General features: G+C 47.1%; 1 pseudogene; it reads left to right on the forward strand.

Annotated features, from left to right (window-relative positions):
• The first annotated feature begins 9,619 nt into the window (after positions 1–9,619).
• On the forward strand, positions 9,620–11,667 carry LOC119315627 (annotated as a pseudogene).
• The last annotated feature ends 252 nt before the right edge of the window (positions 11,668–11,919 follow it).

An 11,919-nucleotide genomic window follows, 5' to 3' on the forward strand; every position in this document is an offset into this window, starting at 1 on the left:
GAGCTCAAGAGTGGAAGGGCAGAGGAAGAGAGAAGGCATGGGAGAAGAAGGGGGAGTCCTTATCCCCTTATAAAGGTAGTGAATATCGAACGCCTTCCCACTAGCCCTAAAACTTGCCTGTTCTCAAGGGCTGTGTAAACGGCATAGTTGGGCTACCCACGCCTGCATTGATGAAAATACCGCAATAAGGGGACACGATCTCTGCTTTGAAAAGACGTGCCAATGGAAACCGCATCTCGAAACGTGGGGCAACAGACAAAAACGGTTTGATATAGTGACCAAACAGATGTGATGTCATCTTGCAAAAAGTTGTCAGCAGATGGGACTCGTGGAATATTATATTCCCTCTACAGTTGTGTGTGGTGCGTGTGTTACCAGTCAGGACAGATTCAATATGTTCGAAGACTATGTTGGAGTTCGGAAGGAGGAACCCGCCTTGCAATGCCGAAGACAGATCTACGCGTCGGATACCTTGTCATTGAAGCCAGGTTCAGGGGCTACTAAGGGAGTCCTGGACTAAGAGGTCCTCGGGCGTCCGGCCTGTTAGCCATGGGCCAAACTGATGGGCTGTGAAGAACAGGAAGACCGAAGATTGCACCCGTGTCCGGATGGGACTCTCCTTGGCGTGGAAGACAAGCTTGGCGACCGAATATGTAGATTCCTTTCTTTGTAACCGACCTTATGTAACCCTAGATCCTCCCGGTGTCTATATAAACCGGAGGACTTAGTCCGGAGGAGAGACTTTTCATGATCATAGCCATACAACCTAGACCTCTAGGGTTTAGCCATTACGATCTCCTGGTAGATCAACTCTTGTAATACTCATATTCATCAATATCAATCAAGCATGACGTAGGGTATTACCTCCATAGAGAGGGCCCGAGCCTGGGTAAACATCGTGTCCCCTGTCTCCTACTACCATCGACCTTAGACGCACAGTTCGGGACCCCCTACCCGAGATCCGCCAGTTTTGACACCGACACCCGGTTCTGCTGGAAGGGGCAGGGCTGGGATTACCAACAACTCCTAGCCTTGCGTCCCGGACGAGCATCAAAGGCTCCAAGAACCTGGTCACCGGGTCGACGAGATGCAGTGGTTCATGGCAAGGTCCCACGCTCCACGTCGGATGGCCGATCGAGGTGGAGGAGACAAGCATTTCACCACAATGGGAAAGCTTGATATCTCCTGCACCGTGGGCAGCTCGCCCACCGCACCTCCTCCGGACCTAAACCAGGCTCACTCCCCAAGCATCAGCACGAACATTCAACATCGCCAACTCCAAGCTACTGCCTGGGGCTTGGCCCCAAGCTTTCACCTTCAACATAACTAGCAGAAAATAGAGGATGGAGGAGAAGGGATGTGAGGATGAATGCCTCCGCTCCTCCCTCGCCCCTCCTTTTATAGGCGGGTCAGGGAAGAGAGCCGATCCCTCGATGGGTAACCGCCGTCCTCCTCCACCAATTCAAGAAAACCGGGCCCCTGCCTTGATACTCTCTCGCACCACACGCCTCCGTTACCTACCCCACTCGATGCATGCAGCATACGTGGCTAAGGATAAGGTGAAAGTGCAACTATCCCTAGGTGGTTTTGGTAATTCATAACAACATATAGCTCATTGAGCAAATGCTATTCCAAGATGATTATTTTAGGAAAGCTCAATGATTGGCATGGCATGGATGTGAAAGTGGAACCCTCAAAATGCTAAGGACAAAGGATTGGCTCAAGCTCAAAAGTTCAAGACTCTTCATTTTATGTTTTAGTGATCCAAGATCACATTGAGTCTTTAGGAAAAGCCAATACTATCAAGGAGGGATGAGGTGTTGCTTAATGAGCCTCTTGCTTTATGTGCTTGGTGATATGCTCCAAAATCCTCAACCACTTTTCCATAGCCACAAATGACCTAAACCCTAAGCCAAACTCGGTCATACCGATTCTTTCAATCCGGCGCCACTGAGTTTCACTTGTCATTTGCCACTGCCAAACCCTAGCAATTCGTTCCTACCGATAAGGATCTCGGTCTCACCGAGATGGGGTTGCAAACTCTCTGTTTCCCTTTCGTAACTTTTCGGTCTCACCGAAAGAGCGAATCGGTCCCACCGAGATTGCAATGTAAACTCTATGGTTCCTTCTTGTAACTTTTCGGTCTCACCGAAAGAGCGAGCCGGTCCCACCGAGTTTACCTGACCAACTCTCTGGTTAGCTTATTGCCAAACTCGGTCTCACCGAGTTTGTGCAATCGGTCTCACCGAGATTACGTTATGCCCAAACCCTAACCGAATCGGTCCTACCGAGTTGCATGTCAGTCCCACCGAAATCTCTAACGGTCACTAGGTTTGCTGAATCGGTCCGACCGAGTTTAACCATTCGGTCCCACCGAGTTTGGCAAATTGTGTGTAACGGTTGGATTTTGTGTGGAGGCTATAAATACCCCTCCACCTCCTCTTCATTCGAAGAGAGAGCCATCAGAACCCATACACCATTCCAACTCATATGTTCTGAGAGAGAGCCACCTACTCATGTGTTGAGACCAAGATATTCCATTCCTACCATATGAATCTTGATCTCTAGCCTTCCCAAGTTGCTTTCCACTCAAATCTTCTTTCCACCAGATCCAAATCCTATGAGAAAGAGTTGAGTATTGGGGAGACTATCATTTGAAGCACAAGAGCAAGGAGTTCATCATCAACACACCATTTGTTACTTCTTGGAGAGTGGTGTCTCCTAGATTGGCTAGGTGTCACTTGGGATCCTCCGACAAGATTGTGGAGTTGAACCAAGGAGTTTGTAAGGGCAAGGAGATCGCCTACTTCGTGAAGATCTACCGCTAGTGAGGCAAGTCCTTCGTGGGCGATGGCCATGGTGGGATAGACAAGGTTGCTACTTCGTGGACCCTTCGTGGGTGGAGCCCTCCGTGGACTCGCGCAACCGTTACCCTTCGTGGGTTGAAGTCTCCATCAACGTGGATGTAGGATAGCACCACCTATCCGAACCACGGGAAAAACATCTGTGTCTCCAATTGCGTTTGAATTCTCCAAACCCTTCCCTTTACATTCTTGCAAGTTACATGCTTTACTTTCCGCTGCTAATATACTCTTTGCATGCTTGCTTGAATTGTGTGATGATTGCTTGACTCGTTCTAGAATAGCTAAAATCTGCCAAGAACTAAAATTGGGAAAAGGTTAAGTTTTTATTTGGTCAAGTAGTCTAATCACCCCCCTCTAGACATACTTTCGATCCTACATAAGGGCGTGGTGGGAAGAGTGAATTGGCAGTTACTCGCCCGTGCGTTGAAGTCATTCACGGGCCATTACAAGAGTGGACCCACCACGATTGGCTTTACACGACACGCGAAAGAACCGGAAACTGGCCCGGACTCAAGTTACTAAAGAAGCAAAGAAGATCTCAAGGGGCCAGCCACTTCTACGCCTCTGCCTATGCACTAGTTAGGGCCTACCTCGACGACGCCCGGCAGCGCGTTCGGGCCAGGCCCGAGGGCTCCTGTTGGTGCAACAAACCCTGGGTCCGTTGCCCAGACTGTGCACAGGCGCACGAACAAGACTTCAGCACCAAGATCAGATCAGAGCACGAGAGCTCGGTTCTTTGAAGGATCAAAGTGCAAATCGAGAAGACCAAGACTAGCCAAAGAGGCAAGATACAACTATGAGAAGAACCTCCATTGTCGGGCAGCTGAGCCTGGCGAGGATGAGATTACCCCCGGAAGCAAGCCCCCAAATCATCCCGGCAGGCCTGCCGGGGCTCGTGGAGGCAAACCACTCCACCGCTCCCACCTCACGAGCGACACAAGTCATCGATCAGTGCGGTGTCAAGCTGCAAAGTGACTAAGTGACTATTACTTCCCACATGGCAGCCACTTCCTACGGAAATACCTCCAAGCGACACCCGTCCTGAGACATGTCAAGCAAGTAGGCGCAAAGCTAGCAAAACAGCCCGGCAGGGCCTGTCGGGTGAGCCGTGATGTGACATTGAGCGGCACATTTAATGCACTCTGTCAGCCTACAGAGTTAGGTATCATAGCACTATTTGCTATCTAATCAGTATGTAAAGGTCGATTTGCCACTATGATGACCAGTTAATCTATAAAAGGAGGCCCATGGCAACCGTAGAAAGGATTCAGACCCCCTCACACTCATTCGCACATAGCTCATCTCGCCTCGAGGCAACCTTGCCGGGCAAGAGCGCAATGTTTCTCCACCATTTTCCATCATCAATCCACCAAAGAAGGAGTAGGGTTTTACACCTCGCCACGGCCCGAACCTTGGTAAAATTGCTCGCATGATATTTTTCGTGTTGCGTTACGCTTCTCCGCTCTTTGTGCAACGTGCCCATCCCCCCGTTGAACCAAAAGGGGCTCTTGGTCCCATAGGTGACCGTGGTTTTCCACGACATTCCTCTTTTGTTATTTTGTATTTAGTACGTATAGTATGTTCCTTGTCAGGAAGGGGAGCAGGGACATCTGCAGTCAACAACTGATAGAGCTGGCTTGTACGTGATCGATAGGTTTTCAATTAGTAGCGGCAATACAACATCGTATTTTCCAGCCAGTTCCACTTTCCCGATTTATATATGCCGGTTATGGTGTACCCCTTTTATGTACACTACAATCTGCCTAGTTGTTGTGCACTCTTGTTATCATGGTTTGGCAATAAACTCTCTATACAATATATTATGAACCTATCATCTGCCAATTATCCTTACTTCTGGAGCCTATTTTTTGTGTACTTGTACCAGATTATATTAATGCACGCACTATTACAGCACACATTGATATGTTTTCAATGTATCTATAATTTTTAATTGTTCCATGTTGTTATATTATCATTCTTGGATGTTTTACAATCATTTTATAATCATTTTATATAATTTTTGGGACTAACCTATTGACATAGTGCCAAGTGCCAGTTGCTGTCTTTTTGCTTGTTTTTTACATCGCAGAAAATCAATATCAAACTGAGTCCAAATGCAGCGAAACTTTTTGTGGATTTTTTATGGACCAGAAGACACCCAATGGGCCAGAGAAGCACCTAGGGGTGCCCCGAGGGGGGCACAACCCACCAGGGCGCACCTTGGGGGCCCTAAGGCGCGCCCAAGCTTTGACACTGATCCGGATGACTCAAAGTCGCAAACCAGATACATATTTATATTGAATGGTGGAGCCGTAAGTGGTGCAGTTCCAAGCAAAGCGTTGTGGCAAGATCTACGTGTGAAGCGGAGTACATAGCTGCTTCAGAAGCAGCAAATGAAGGAGTGTGGATGAAGGAGTTCATATCCGATCTAGGTGTAATAACTAGTGCATCGGGTCCAATGAAAATCTTTTGTGACAAATAATGGAGCAATTGCCTTAGCGAAGGAATCCAGATTTCACAAGAGAACCAAACACATCAAGAGACGCTTCAATTCCATCTGTGATCAAGTCAAGGAGGGAGAAATAGATATTTGCAAAATACATACAGATCTAAATGTTGCATACCCGTTGACTAAGCCTCTTTCACGAGCAAAACATGATCATCACCAAGACTCCATGGGTGTTAGAATCATTACTATGTAATCTAGATTATTGACTCTAGTGCAAGTGGAAAACTGAAGGAAATATGCCCTAGAGGCAATAATAAAGTTGTTATTTATATTTCCTTATGTCATGATAATTGTTTATTATTCATGCTAGAATTGTATTAACCGGAAACTTAGTACATGTGTGAATACATAGACAAATAGAGTGTCCCTAGTATGCCTCTACTTGACTAGCTCATTAATCAAAGATGGTTAAGTTTCCTAACCATAGACATGTGTTGTCATTTGATGAACGGGATCACATCATTAGAGAATGATGTGATGGACAAGACCCATCCCTTAGCTTAGCATAATGATCGTTAAGTTTTATTGCTATTGCTTTCTTCATGACTTATACATATTCCTCTGACTATGAGATTATGCAACTCCCGAATACCGGAGGAACACCTTATGTGCTATAAAACATCACAACGTAACTGGGTGATTATAAAGATGCTCTACAGGTGTCTCTGAAGGTGTTTGTTGGGTTGGCATAGATCAAGATTGGGATTTGTCACTCCGAGATCGGAGAGGTATCTCTGGGCACTCTCGGTAATGCACATCACTATAAGCCTTGCAAGCAATGTAACTAATGAGTTAGTTGCAGGATGATGAATTACGGACGAGTAAAGAGACTTGTCGGTAACGAGATTGAACTAGGTATGATGATACCGATGATCGAATCTCATGTAAGTAACATACCGATGACAAAGGGAATAACGTATGTTGTTATTGCAGTTTGACCGATAAATATTTTCGTAGAATATGTAGGAACCAATATAAGCATACAGGTTCCGCTATTGGTTATTGACTGGAGATGTGTCTCGGTCATGTCTACATGGTTCTTGAACCCGTAGGGTCTGCACGCTTAACGTTCGATGACGATTTGTATTATGAGTTATGTGTTTTGGTGGCCGAAGTTTGTTCAGAGTCCCGGATGAGATCACGGACATGAAGAGGAGTCTCGAAATGGTCGAGAGGTAAAGATTCATATATTGGAAGGTAGTATTGGGACATCGGAATGTTCCGAGTGATTCAGGTATTTTATCGGAGTACCGATGGGTTATCGGAACCCCCCCCCCCCGTGGGAAGATATGGGCCATAGGAGGGAGGCTAACCAGCCCAGAAGGGGCTGGTGCGCCCTCCACAAGGGAGGAGGCCGAATTGGTTTAGGGAAGGGGGCGCCACCCCCCTTTCCTTCTCCTACTCCCTCTCCTTCCCCCTTTCCACCTCCAAGATAAGGAAAAGAAGGGGGGCCGAATCCTACTAGGACTAGGAGTCCTAGTAGGACTCCCCCCTTGGCGCGCCCCCTCCTAGTCGGCCGCCTCCTCCTCCCCTCCTTTATATACGGGGGCGGGGGGAACCCCCAAAAGCACATCAATTGTTCTCTTAGCTGTGTGTGGTGCCCCCCTCCATAGTTTACTCCTCCGGTCATAGCGTCGTAGTGCTTAGGCGAAGCCCTGTGCGGATCACATCATCATCACCGTCACCACACTGTCGTGCTGACGGAACTCTCGCTTGACCCTGTGTTGGATCAAGAGTTCGAGGGACGTCATCGAGCTGAACGTGTGTTGAACTCGGAGGTGCCGTACGTTCGATACTAGATCGAATGGATTGTGAAGACGTTCGACTACATCAACCGCGTTAACCTAACACTTCCGCTTTCGGTCTACGAGGGTACGTGGACACACTCTCCTCCTCTCGTTGCTATGCATCTCCTAGATAGATCTTGCGTGATCGTAGGAAATTTTTGAAATTTCATGCTACGTTCCCAACATGCCCCATGGTGGGCACCAACTGTCGTGGTAACGGATCTGATAGTAGAGGTAGGGGTACGTAGGAGAGGGTAGAGCCTAGCTACGGCGAGATTGTACACTCGGATTTACGAGTTCGGGCCCCTCTCGAAGCAGGTAATAGCCATATGTCTCGGTGCCCCAGACAAACCGGAAAGAGCAACTCTGCAAAAGACTAAAGCTGTGAAGAAGACTGCCCACAGGAAAAGAACCACTGCTTCCTCTAATCCGGCCCCTGATGATGATGTGGATAATCCGGACCTTGAGGTAGAGCTTGACTCACTTGGTTTATTTTTCGTGCGTCTTATTGATGATGATATTTGTCAGGATGATGCCGAAGCCAGCCACGCGGATGCTGCAGAGGTAATTATTCTCTCTTCCGATTCAGAACCTTTGCCTTCACAAAAAATCCGTCAGGCAAACCGGAAAGTTAAATTTTCTCATCCTCTTGCTTATTTGGATCCTAAATTTCTTATGAAGACCCAACAACACGAAGCTCGTCGCACAACCCGGCACAGCGGCCAGGTAGTTACCTCCGCCGGTTTACCGAACAGTCCGGTTCGGAAATGCCGTTCAGAGGTCTCTAATTTGCTTGTCAGTGCTTGTCCTAAAGCGGGCTGCTTTCGTCAACCTCTTAATCCGTCTGACTCCGATTACCAGGTTACTTCCCACTCATCTTCTGGCGAGTCATCGGCTACTCAACTGCCACCGCTCAAAATGGTGCTTGGGTAAGCTATACTTATTGTGATATTTGCAGTACATCGCCTTAGAACATATGCTATATTTGATTTTGTTATTCTTCTCAGGGCCAAACCTAGGCCAAGCAAGAAGGCCCGCCTGGACAAAGCGGCCGAAGAAGATGTCGTTCTTGAGCCAGGCAAGACACCCGATCTTGAAGCTGAAACCTCAGGAATAACCGCTTCAAAATCTTCATCATAACAAAATATCTACCATCCATATACCACTTGTATCACCATCTCTTCGCCGAACTAGTGCACCTATACAATTTACCATTGTATTGGGTGTGTTGGGGACACAAGAGACTCTTTGTTATTTGGTTGCAGGGTTGCTTGAGAGAGACCATCTTCATCCTATGCCTCCTACGGATTGATAAACCTTAGGCCATCCACTTGAGGGAAATTTGCTATTGTCCTACAAACCTCTGCACTTGGAGGCCCAACAATGTCTACAAGAAGAAGGTTGTGTAGTAGACATCAAGTTGCACTTTGTGGTCATTTCAGTCGGTACCTCCTTTCTAACTTTGTAGGTCTTGGCCTCTTCTGTAGTGTCCTTGGGTAGGGCATGTAGGTCAGGCCTAGGGTAGTGTTCTTGGGTAGGGCATATAGATCCGGCCTAGGACCCTACCCTAGGTACATATCATCGTTAGTCATGAGATCCACACTCAGTTTTCATTCTTATCTACATATAGCCTTTATTATGTCTGCCTTGCTACTCTGAACTGGAGAGATGTTTTTTATTGGAATGTATGCAAACAAATAGATGATAGTACATCAAGTGTCTTAATATTCGTACTGTGACTAATATTTGAAGTTTTGCGTTTGTTGAAACTCTCAGAGGTGTTGCATGCGAGCTTTACAAAATGCATTTGGATTTCAAAGTTGATTTGTGCATTGAAGTGTAACCTTAGCTGGAGTGACCATACGTGCATGCAACACTACAGTTTAAGATCTCGAAAGGATGGCCTGGCAACTTCTTCTCCTGATGTGAGCTTTTGTGCCCCGAGTAAGCATCAACGGCATCCCTAGGCCCAACAACAATGACACGAGCAATCAATGGTGGCAGATGTTTTGTATAATTTAACTTGAATTATGGTGTGACTGGTCGATTCATTTATGTATCCTGCTACTTTTGCAACAAAGTTTCTGGATAATGTAACTTGAAATGACTTTCTTGCAACTAACTTGTGAATAATGTAACTTGAAATGACTTCTTTGCAACTAACTTCTAATAAACAAACAGATTGTTGCCTCGCATATTGACATTTTATCTTGAACATTTTGTATTTTCTTAGTTCCGATTCAATTGTGTTTCACAATAATAACATGCCAGAAAACCATGTGCTTATCTTGGAATAAATTGTAAAGCTTCTTTGTGCTAAAGAACATATTCCTATTGACTCTTTTGTTTAGCGTTGCGTCCGTCAAACAACTTTAGTTCTTGAAAGAACAGTTACCAGCGCCCCATCCCCACACACCCAAACCCAGTGAGAGCGTGAGGCACGGCGCCGGTCGCCGACCATGGAGAAGGAGCCGCGCGAATCCCATGGGACCGCACGGAACCGTGCACGGAGCGGCGACGGCGGCGAGGATTTCGTCACCAGGCTCCCCGACGACGTCCTCGGCACCATCATCTCCCTCCTCCCCACCCAGGACGGCGACCGCACGCCGGTCCTCTCCCGCCAATGGCACCACCTCTGGCGCTCCACGCCTCTCAACCTTGAGGTCAGCACCCGAGCCGCTGACGCCGACGCCGCCGGCCCCGTCCCCACCGTCCGACCCTCCGCCGTCTCCCAGATAATCTCCCAGCACCATGGCCCCGCACGCCGATTCTCCTTCCACCGCCGCGGCGACGACGACCTCCGCGCCCAGGCGGAGAGCTGGCTTCGCTCCCGCACCCTCTCCAACCTCCAGGAGCTCGACATCGCCTACGCCTGCCCGCGGCTGCTGGCATCAGTGCTCCGCTCCGCATCGACCACCATCCTAGCTGCCAAGATCAACGATTGTGCTTTCCCCGATCTCAAGATCGTGCTGGCCATGAATTTCCCCAATCTCAAGAAGCTCACCCTGTTTGACACTTCCATCTCAGAGGACGTTTTCCACACACTGCCATCTATGTTGCACGGATACTTGGATATGTATCAGATACGCGATACGGGGATACGCCCGATACGCCAATTTTCTGAAAACATGGATACGGGGATACGTTTATATAGGTATTACATATATTAATTATGAAAAATATTGAAAACAAAATAGAGCTTCTAGGTCAAAACATGCCTCAATAGGATTATTCCCTTTGTTTGCTTGCACTTGGTCCACTTTCATTAATTGGCAGTGCGATTTTCCTGGGTTTGTTGTTCCAATCAGTGCATTGACTTTCTCTTGCTCACCTTTCAATTGAACAAGAACATTGACAGTCATATTTTGGCATGAACTCACACCCATGTTAGGTCTCTTCAAAAGGTGTGCCTTTACTATTGAGGGGATTTCACGTCAAAACGAGGGGTTTCAGGTATCCAAAAAGTATCACAGAAGTATCCTAGGAGTATCAAACATTATTTTCTTTTTTTAAATCAAAAAATCAAGGGATACTTACGGGATACGTATCGGGCCGTATCGGGGCAGTATCCGAGTATCGGGGCAGTATCCGGCTGGGTACGCACGCTTTCTGAAGTATCTGCGCAACGTAGGCTGCCATGCCTTGGAGAGCTTATACATGGCCGAAGTTTGCGCTGCTGGTCGCCTCCGTGTTAGCTCGCCGACTCTCAAGACCATTATCTTCAGTCATAGCTCTAGTGAAATAGCAGAACTGGTGATCTTGGATGCTCCTCGCCTTGTAAGGCTACTATTGCCTCGTTATTACGTAAGTGACCGTGTGATTATCAGGGTAACTAGGGCGCCTATGCTGGAGATATTGGGCCCTTTCATAGCCGCCGCCTCCAATATCCTACTCTTTCAGGTAGCAGCAATGTTATGGTGGAATCTTGCATTCGGCACTCTAGCATGAAGATGATAATTTGTATGTTCATTGTTTGCTATCTTCAGGGAATAAGCTCGGTCAGCTCGGCAAACTCGATGCGCACCGTCAAGGTTTTGGCTCTCAGCTCTTCTGCAGATAAGTTGCATGCAGTTCTTAACATCCTCAGGTGGTTCCCCTGTCTGGAGAGGCCTCATCTCACTGTGAGTACTCATTTTTGCTTGCTTTAAGTGTCTGATTTGATTCACATATTATAGTCTAGTTAGCATGAACATATGCCTCTTCTTCCCATGTCGCAGTTTCGTAAACACCATGATAGGGATCAGAAAAATGAACCTCAGCATGACCCACTACATCCAATCGAATGCCTTGAGCCCATCTAAAAAAAGTGGTGTTTAAGCCATTCGAGGGCTATGGGAAACAAGTTGACTTTGCCAGGTTCATTGTGTTGAATGCAAAGGTGCTAGAAAAAATTGAGTTTGAAGCACATAATCACTACGGCACTGAAATGGTGGGTTATGAACACAAGCTGCTACAAGTGGAAAACAGAGCCTCTCGACACGCTCGCTTTGTATTCAAGACTTACTAACTGAGTACCATGTGAGTAAGCATATCCATGATTGGTTGGTTAGTAGCCGACCCCTTCCGACAGCCTTAGAAAGGGTTAATGCCTGGAGATTGAAGTGTCTTGTGCTCATTTGGTAGATGGTGATGATGCATGAAGATTGCGCTAGCTTCCGCTGTCTGCTCTGTTTCTAGTCTATAGTTCCTCTATACTCTATAGTTCCAGTAACTTATTGTATTGAAGTTTGAGTTTACTGAAATGTAACTTAGTGCCATC

Source organism: Triticum dicoccoides, chromosome 6A (assembly GCF_002162155.2).
Source record: "Triticum dicoccoides isolate Atlit2015 ecotype Zavitan chromosome 6A, WEW_v2.0, whole genome shotgun sequence".
Lineage (NCBI taxonomy): Eukaryota > Viridiplantae > Streptophyta > Magnoliopsida > Poales > Poaceae > Triticum > Triticum dicoccoides.